The sequence below is a fragment of the Camellia sinensis genome, chromosome 2, assembly GCF_055761805.1.
Source record: "Camellia sinensis isolate YWXY chromosome 2, ASM5576180v1, whole genome shotgun sequence".
Taxonomy (NCBI): domain Eukaryota; kingdom Viridiplantae; phylum Streptophyta; class Magnoliopsida; order Ericales; family Theaceae; genus Camellia; species Camellia sinensis.
The window spans coordinates 140,291,515-140,302,336 of NC_138962.1; positions in this window are offsets into that span (position 1 = coordinate 140,291,515).

Genomic DNA, 10,822 nt, shown 5'->3' on the forward strand with positions numbered 1-10,822 from the left:
TGGGATGACTTTTTAACTTTTTACGAAAAGATGTGCAAATAGTAGAGAGAAAAGAGAATCTTTAACTTTTTGGTATGAGTTGTTAGATTTTTAATTTTTTAATAACTTTTTGATTAAAAAAGTCACTTGCCAAACGAGGCCTTAGAGCGTGACTTTTTGATAAATAAATCTAGTCCACATGACTTGCTCCTAACTACCCCAATTATGATTGTTTGACTATCAAATATGGGATGACTATTTGGTCATACAGAGGAAGCATTAGAATGTCAATATAACCAATAGCCATGTTATGCTTTCAAAGAGGGTTGTTGATCACTTCTGAGCACTTATTTAATTTCTATTTTGCTACAATTATAATAGAGAGATGATTTGTAATAGGGAAGTGATTGAGACCCTCTCCAATCACCACCTCCACTACCCCACACATACGTGGCGGGTGGTGATTGGAGGAGAAGGAAAAAAAGAAAAAAGAAAAACTGGCCAATCAGAGAGAGGAGGGTCAAAGGGGGTGCCTCCTTGAGGGGGTCCAACTCATTTTCTTTTGTAATATTAACCCTACCCAACAACATTTTGGTAGGATTCATGATCTTTCTTGCTTTTGAATTGAAAACAAAAATATACAAATGGTAAAGTAAATTTTGAAACAAAAAATGGGGAGCACCCACCATCATAGTTGAGGAAATGGGATTTTGTAGAGATTAATTTCCCAAATGCTTGGTGGATTTTATGCAAGGTTTGTCCACATGATGTTCTACCCCAAGGAAAATTGAACTTCTGATACAGAATATCTTCCTGAAGTTGATGACAATTAAAATTCCCTTACCTTGATTGGAGCTGTCTGCTTGCAAATTTTCCACCAAGCATTTTGTTTCCTGTACAGAAGGGTCAGGAGAAATCTAGTCAAAATTGTGTCAAATTTATTTTATTTTATTTTATTGGTTTATCCTTGCATTTTTACCTGGATTAAAGACCTATCTTTGGACCATATCTAGTTCAGTGTTAAAGTGGTGGTATCAACCTGAACCTACCCCCATCTCTGTGTTATGTGGTAGATTAATTTGTTATCAACATTTAAGTAGTGTCTGGATCTTGTCTTCATACACAATGTTATTAAAATCAAAATTCAATGTAGGATCTTTGAAAGGACTTGTGTATCAGATCAAAATTGTAAAATTCTATTTTCTATAAAAAATAAAATAAAATAAAATAAAACATTATTAATAATGATAATTTATATTAAATAATTTAAAAATCATCAAACATGAATAATAAATTTGTTATAATTGCATCTTATATGTTACCTTAAATAATAATAATAATAATAATAATGCGTTTTTAATAATAAAAAAATGATAAATAATAAAGAAAAAAGGTTGGCAGAGTCAAAATTATAATAGAATTTGCTCTTGTCCGGTTACTTCTCAGCTTTGGATGCTTATTGTTGCGACTTTTGGATTGATTTGGGTGCAGTCGATTTCTATGCGGGCATTATTGCAAAGTTGGCGGGGGTTGGGTAGGGAGAAGACGTCGGAAGGCATGGTTTCCCACTTCCTACTGTTTAATGTGATTGATTTGGTTGGAGCGTAATTTAATTCCTTGGTTAAAGCAGCAACTTCTTATGGTGTTATATAGTTAGATTATGGGCTCAGTTGATTTAGATGTTTTAGCTTTTGTAGACTTTGTAAAGGGTTTGATTGTTAATTTTGTTAGGCCTTTGGGACAGTTGATTTTGTATTCATTGCATCATTTTAATACTTTTTCAATTATTTATCAAAAAAATAAATAAATAATAGAATCAAGATTATAGGGCCGTTTTAAGTAATTTTTTTTTTACTAAGATCAAAGCCTGCTTATAGGGATTCTGATAACCACAATAATACAAATATTTAGGCTAGACATGCTTTCTTCATGGTGCAGCTTAGGTCTATAATAAAAATATCAATAATGCTCGGGAGTTTTGAGTTAAAATTTTTTAATAGAGCTCTAACCCACATGATAATATGACATTTTAGCTTGGCCGTTTGTTTGTTTGTTTGTTTGTTTGTTTGTTTTTTTTTTTTTTTGGTTTAACACCTCATTAGAGCTCATGTTAAAACTTTTGTGTTAGAGCTCTCTATCACTACCTTAAAAATATTTTCTTATTAGTTATCTATTGACATAAGATCGAAACTCAGCATTGGAAAGATCTCAATATTTTCAATGAATTTGTTTCATCCTTAGCCAACGCGTAAGCGATCAGTGCTCTAGATTACAAGGGCTTGTTTGGTTTGTATCTTAAAATATAATTTTTGATTTTTTTTTTAAAAATTTTATTTGATTCAAATTTTTTAAAAAAAATTTTCACAATCGCTTTCTCTCTCCTACACATCAATCAATCATTTTTTCTCTCACACACATCTACTCAACTATAACAAAATATCAAATCATCTCAAAGTCTAAAATTATTTTTAAAATATACAACCGAACAAACCAAAAAAAAAAAAAAAAAAAAATTAAAACTCTCTCCAAAATTTCTTTTGAAAATTTATTTCAAAACACAAACCAAACATATGGCAAGACTCTTAATACCCTTTTTTTTTTTTTGTCCTCTATAGGTTTTCCATTTTTTCTTTTCATATTGTAGCTAGGTCAAGAAAAATCCTTTGAATCTTGATCTAATAGAAAATTGCATTCAAAAAATATAGCATAAATTACAATGACACCCTGAGGTTTTTGTTTAATATATATTTCTTCTTTACATTTGAAAAATTACATTTTCCTCTCTGAGGTTTGTAATCTCATCACAAATGGTCTCTTACATTGGTGATATCATGCCCTAAAATTTGTTAAATGACTATTTTGCCTTTTTTTTTACCATTTCTTCTTCCTATTATCATGACTACAATCTAAAACTTTTTATCATTAAATTCTACCTGAATATATTCTTATTAAGTGATGATATACAAATATAAAATTTTCAAACACAATGATATAACTTAATAGTGACATTTCACTTTAAGACAAAACATCCATAAACAGGATTTATATTTACAACAGTATCACTATCACAACATTTTTATAATATTTTTTTGTATAAATTTTTATGTATGAATAGAATTTTTCAATTTTATTTCCAGCATTATTTTTCTTTCTCGTCTATTCACCACATTATTACAGTATTACCAAACACCTTCATTCACATTTATTACAATATTACTGAATTTTTGCATTTTTTTATATTTGGTGAATTAAAAAAAAATCACAAAACATTATATTCCTTAAGTATATCTAGATTAGGTGTATCTAAAAAAATTTTAAAAAAAAAATTTCTTAAGATATTAAAAAAATTAGTAAAAAATAAAATAAAAAAATTCAAATTTTTGTGTGAATTAAACGAAATGTAATGCCCCCAAAATATAACCATAAGCTCAACCCAAATATATGTAAATAACGGCATGAATCAGAGTGTAAGTTCTTTCATTTCATAATATTAATAGTTCAAAAGAGTTCAGCATAAATAAATGCCCTTTAGGCTTACACATTTCCAAGTATTGGCTTCGTTATAACAAAAGTGAGACTAGCTCGTACAATTTAAGCCCTAGGCTATACAAAATGTGAAACAAAACAAAGAAGCTCTTGCTTCCCAAAAGTCGCTCCAATGCTATTGCCTTAGTGGAGACATGCCATCAATACCCGAAAATATTTTTCTCAAATAGGGTGAGCTACAGCCCAGTAGGAGTAATTTAACACAAAATATGAGATTTAATAAAGATATAAGTGCAATGTGCATATACAATGTTAGGGATAAAACATTCACATTTTTATATAGTCATAGAATACCAAATCCATATTTCATTTCATTCTCCTTCAATTCATTTTAGTACATGAGCCAATTTCATTATTTTTCAATAATCAAAGGAGACTACAACTCAATGGTTCTACAATCACACCATTAACACACAACACTTCAATTTGATATTTTACAGAAATTTCATCCGCGGGATCGGCACCCATGTATAAATTTTGTGACTTTCACCCAGGACACTCTAGTCAACTTAATTATAATGGAGTCTATCCCCTTTCTCCTCCCCAAATAGTGGAGTACATCATCTTTCTCCTCCAAAACAATCGTACATATGCAATGTATTTAAACACATAATCATACATGGAGTACATCCCCTTTTTTCCTCCCAAACAATCATACATATGCAATGTATTTAAAACATGATCATATTTAATGATAAACAACCATAGATTAGTTTTAATTCACCTAATCGTCATGCAATTTCTACAACAGTCATATCGATCCTCCACCGATAGCCCAATACAGTTATTTCTAAACATACATACAATCTCAAGATATATAATTTATTTAAAGTTGTGGCGGTAACGCCAAACGATAAGCAGCCTCCCCAATCAGCTCAAGAATCTCGAAAGGGCTAATAAACCGATGGGACAACTTCCCACTCTTCCCAAATCTCATCAAATCCCGTCTAGGTAATATTTTCAAAAAGACACGATCTCCCACCTCAAAAGACAAGGGTCTCCTCCTATGGTCGACATAACTTTTCTGTCAACTCTGAACCGTAACCAATCTCTTACAAATAAGTGCTACCTTCTCTATCGTTTCCCGAACTAACTCTAGGCCCAACAAAGTGCATCACCCACCTCGGCCTAGCACACCGAAGATCTACACGGTAGGCCATACAAGACCTCAAATAGTGCCATGCCAATGCTCGATTGGAAACTGTTATATAGGCAAACTCCACTAAGGGTAAGTGCCTCTCCCACGACCCTTTAAAATCAAGGACACAACCTCGAAGCATATCCTCAAGGATTTGAATGGTATGCTCGGACTGATCATCAATCTGAGGGTGATACGCTGTGCTAAAAGTCAGTCTAGTACCCAAGGCACTCTGCAAGTTCTGCCACAATCGAGTTGTAAAACGTGGATCTCTATCTAAAACAATCGGTATAGGGACCCCGTGCAACCTCACTATGTCCTTAATGTAAAGGTTAGCAAGATAGTCTACCGAATCACTTACATGCATAGCTATAAAGTGCGCAGACTTGGTCAACCGGTCAACTTGGCATCACTACCCCGTTGAGTCCTTGGAAGGCCCACGACAAAATCTATCGTGACATGTTCCCACTTCCATTTGGCTATAGGCATGGGTTGCAACAAACCCACTGGCCTCTGATGCTCAACCTTCACTTGCTAACAAGTAGGGCATTTCGATACAAACACAGCTACATCCTTCTTTATCCCTCTCCACCAAAACTGACGACTAAGGTCGTGATACATCTTTGTGCCTCCCGGATGCACCACAAGGCGTAAATGGTGAAACTCTTGGAGTACTTCCTCTTGGCAAGACTCCGGCACGAATAAATGGTCATGGTATCTCACACTCTAGTCAGGATATACGGTCAAGCCTCTTTTTACCTTCCCATTGGAGATCTTTTCTCAGAAGGCTTCCACCTCCAAGTCACTCTTTTGCGCTTCCAACACTCGGTTCACAAGTGTAGGTTGTGCAGCCATTGAAAACAATGCTACAGACTCAACAGACTCACCTAGACGTAAGTCAAGCTCACCAAGAGTACCCAACATCTCCCATTCTCGGATGTCGACACAAGCCACACTGCTAATAGACTTCTTACTTGGCATTGGCCACTACATTGGCCTTTCCAGGATGATAATGCAACTCTAAGTCATAGTCTTCTATGAACTCGATCCATCTCCTCTGCCTCAAATTCAAGTCTTTCTGTGTAAAAAGATACTTCAGACTCTTGTGATTGGAAAACACCTTGAACTTCTCACTATAAAGGTAATGCCTCCAAATCTTTAAGGCAAAGATCACTGCCGCTAACTCTAAGTCGTGAGTAGGGTAATTCTTTTCATGTGTTTTCAATTGCTGTGAGCCATAAGCTATTACATTTTCCTCTTGCATTAATACACAACCCAAACTTTCTCGTGAGGCATCACAATATACCGAATAGCCCAAACCCCTTTGGAGACACCCCATTTTGATCGGCCCTAAGACTTGGGCGCTGTCTTTTGATTACCCGATGATGACAAGTAGAATGTGTTTCTCACAGAATCCTCAGTAAGAGAGATGAAATTTGAATTTTAATCCCAACATTCACCGTTATGGCCAAATTGTTTTAAAATACTAAATATTTCATTAGTTTAATATTTTTGTAATTTTGCATAATTTTATGTGTTTGTTCATATTTTTGGTGTTTTTATATAAATTATATATTATATATATATAAAATAAAATAATAAAAATTTATATTATTATATTATATGTTTAATAATATTATATTATATGTTTAGTATTTTATGTATAGTTATAGTATTATATTATATGTTTAGTATTTTATATATAATTATATTATATGTTTAGTATTTTGGTATAAATTAGATATTTTATATATTATAAAAGAAAAATAATAAAAAATTATTTTGATGTCGGTCAGCCCTCGGCTGACGACATCCAAATCTCAACACAACATATATATAGTATATTAAATATAATTTTTATATAATATCTGTATTATTATATTATATGCCTATAACTTTTTATATTATTATATTATACTTTGTTGCCTATATAAAGCCAAAGAGGGAGAGGCTCAAGGGAGCCAAAAAAAAAAGAAAAAAAAGAACATAAGAATGCTTCAAGAGAGTTAGAGAGAAAAGAGAGTAAAAAATGGTCTACATTTTCAATTTTGAGCCAACACTTCCAAGCTTCCATAGCTACTGAAATTTCTTATTTCCATACACCAAAAACACTCAAAAAATTCTGATATATCTAAAGATCAATTGCCTTGATCATAAGGAAGAGTGTTTAGTGATTGAAAGTGAATGAAACTAGAGAGTTAGCCACTTTCCATACCATAAACTCCATAATTTCGAATTGAGGATTTGAGAACACACTTCCTACACTTGAGGGTGATCAAGGGGAAGTTTGTGAACTAAGGAGTTCATTTTTTCCTTGGAAGGTGAATTTCACAAACCTTTCATTTTCTTACATTTCTTACTTATTTTGCTCTTTTGCTTTGATTTATTGTTATATTGTATATTGTTGTAATCTAATTGAAAGTGGTGAATTGATGTCCTATATATGTTGTTTTTTAGCATGAGAAAGAGACCTTCCATGCTAAATAGTTTAATCTCTTCGGAGGTTTATTACCAGGGCATTACATCTCCCTCATGCTAAGAACAACTCCTTGTTTGACGCTTCTTTCTATTTAGAGGATTTAAACTCACCATTGGAATTAATGAACTAAAGAACGGATGGTAATTTAAAATTGAGTAACTAAAATTGAGGCTAAAATGGTGCAAGATAATAATTTGGTTGTGTTCAATTGGACGTTAATTGAACACATAGAAACATGAAGTAGTTTATACTCATTAGTGATGAAATGATTCAAGTTTCCAAGGTCACCACTTCCCTTGATCAATTCATGAAAGGGAAGAGGTTAGAGTCATATTTTGTTGCATTTATTGAACTTGCACACTTTGATTCACAAGCCATCATGCAATGAAATTGCTTGACTTAGTGGTTTGTGGCTTAAGTTTACTTCTCCTTTGATTCATTCATAAAAATGAGGGCTGAGTTGTGCAGACAACCCTAGAGAATACTCTGTGCATACTCTGTTTGTCTTCTGTTGCAACAAGGTGAACTGGGCAGCAGCGGCTGGTAAGCCACTTTCCATGGCTAGCAGTGGCCGGTAGACCACCTTTGATGGCCGGCATCCCTCACCAGTGGCCGGCCGGCCACTAATGCAAAATTTAGCAGTGTGTTCCTTTGGCGGAGTAGAGCCATTCTGAAAGTGGTCAATAGTGTAAATATTCTATTGTGCAACAGAGGCTCTCTAGAAGCAAAACAGTGGCTTTTCGGGTGGAAATCGAGCATGTGCATGAATATTCCTCACTTCCCGAGGCAGAGTAATTAGTTGTTTAGCTTACTTACTTCTTTTAATTATATTTGTGTTGTAATTATTTAATTAGCTAAAGTAGTTAATTAGTTATGAGTTAATTTATTTCATTTAGTTTGTAATAGTTAATTAATTAGCTTAGCTTAAATAGTTAGCTAATAGTTGAGAGCATAATGTTGAAATAATGTGTATGGCTTCCTCCTTTTTATTTAACTACTTATGATGGTTAGTATAGGGACATCACGTTTAAATTAGCATTCTTCATGTTTGCATCCACTTGTTTTGCATGCACCGAGGCTCGGTTCATCATTTCAACTGCATTGTTAGTTTAATACTTATTTAAATATGTGCTTAAACCATATACTATCAATTGATTCATATGCCATGTTAAGTAGCCGAGCCTATTTTAGATTGCATATCGAATGTGTTGCATTAGTCATATTGCATAGTTAGGAATCATGTATTTTTTCTAACTCTCTTATGTCTTTTTGGCTTGGAGTACAAGGTGAGCCTTTACTTGCTTTAGCATATTGCATAAGTGTGATTGTTGTCATGTCTAGCATGCTTACCATGAGGCTAAGTGCTTAATTGACATACATGTTTGTATGCCTGTGGATGAAGGCTAATTGCTAAATTGGAATAATTTGAGCCATGCACATTTAAGCCCACTTTTCAAGTGGAAATTTTCATAAAACAAACATAACTCAAGTGTTCCAATTTTTGCAAGTTAGTCAATATTTGTATGTGCGCATCACATAGTAATGCTAGATTAATAACCGGAACAAGAATATATAATACAAAGTAAGATTCATATCATGATTAGTAGAGGCCGATCTTTGATCGGGCGAGCGGGGGTGCTTAATTCATGACCTTCTCCTCTCGTACCTAAGTTCCCAAGCCAAGACAATCTTGGTGATGATGGACACGTAGCCTTTGGCACGAGTCATGGGTTTCCTAAATTTTTTCAAAATAAAACATTTAGGTGGCAACTCTGTATCTGGCAAAGCAGTCCATTTTTGGCAATTTGATTTAAAATCGATTTTCCAAAAGATTCATTGAATTTGGACTCTTTGGTGTTTATCTATTTCACATTGCACTTGTGGAATAAGATTCAGAACCGCGTGAGTCCGATACTATAGAGCTTATTTCGACTTCTGAAAGGGGGCACGAAAAAGTCGAGCTACACCATTTTCGGAATAATCAAGACCGGAGCAGTGGTAAGTCTAACTTTGAGCTTTTGAAATGACTCCTCACAGGTCTCATTCCACACAAACTTAACTCTCTTCCTCGTCAGTCTAGTTAACGGTGAAGCTAATCTAGAGAAATCCTTCACAAATCTTCGATAATACCCGGCCAACCCCAGGAAACTATGGTTCTTAAAAGCATTCTTAGGTTGTACCCAATCCTGCACTGCTGCTATCTTGGATGAATCTACAGTCACCCCTTCCTCGAATACGACATGGCCTAAGAATTTAACCTTCTTCAGCCAGAACTCACACTTCCCAAATTTAGCATATAGCTTATGGGTTCTAAGCAACTCAAGCACTACTCGTAAGTGTTCCTTGTGTTCCTCCTTAGAGGACGAATAAATCAAGATGTCGTTCACAAAGACGACCATAAAGCGGTCTAGAAACTCACGGAAGATTCAATTAATCAAATCCATAAACACCGCTGGAGCATTAGTCAGCCCAAAAGGTATCACTAGGAACTCATAATGGCCATACCGCGTATGGAATGCCATCTTCAGGATATCCTCCTCCCTTACCCTCAACTGATGATAACCCGATCTCAGGTCTATCTTAGAGAAACAACAAGACCCCTTCAACTGATCAAACAAATAATCTATACGAGGCATTGGGTACTTGTTCTTAACAGTTACCCGGTTCAACTTCCGATAATCTATACAGAGTCGCAACGTTCCATCTTCTTTTTAGCAAAAAGAGCGGGTGCTCCCCAAGGTGAAGTGCTGGAAATTTGGTTATTATTGCCTTGATTTAGTCAATATCCTAGGATCTGTTTTTTCCTATGTAAATATGGAAAGTAAAGGCTGTATAGAATCAGGAAAAATAGGAAAATAGAAGCTGTCAAATATTAGCTTTAATTAGTTTCCTTTTCTGTTGTAATTGCTCTCTTTATAAGAGAGAATCATGTTCTCATTCTTTAAGTGATTAAAAATATATTCCTTCCTCATATTTTCTGAGTTGGTATCAGAGTAAAAAACACAGCAGCCCTAAAACCATCGTAGCCATGTCGGAAGTCACGTCTGAAACCATTTCAACCCCTGCCGCTACCATTCCGGTGAAAACGTCCAACTCTCACTTTGTCCAAATCACCACCATCCGCCTAAATGGTGATAATTTTCTCCGCTGGTCACAATCTGTCCGGATGTATATCCGTGGGCAAGGAAAGATCGGTTACATCACTGGTGACAAGAAGGCTCTTACTGTTAATGATCCGCTGTTCGACAGTTGGGACGCTGAAAACTCCATGGTTATGACATGGTTGGTCAATTCTATGGAGGAGGATATAAGCTCTAATTACATGTGCTATACTACTGCACAAGAGTTGTGGGATAATGTTAGTCAGATGTATTCTGACCTAGGAAATCAATCTCAAGTTTTCGAATTGACTTTGAAGTTGGGAGAGATTCGTCAAGGAGATGATTCCGTCACAAAATATTTCAATTCGTTGAAAAGGTTGTGGTAGGATCTTGACATCTTCAACACATACGAATGGAAATCGGTTGACGACTGCAACCACCACAAGAAAACTGTGGAAGACAGCCGTATTTACAAGTTTCTTGCCGGCCTCAACATGGAGTTTGATGAAGTGCGAGGAAGAATTATTGGCAGACCTCCTCTCCCATCCATTGGCGAAGTATTTGCCGAAGTCAGAAGGG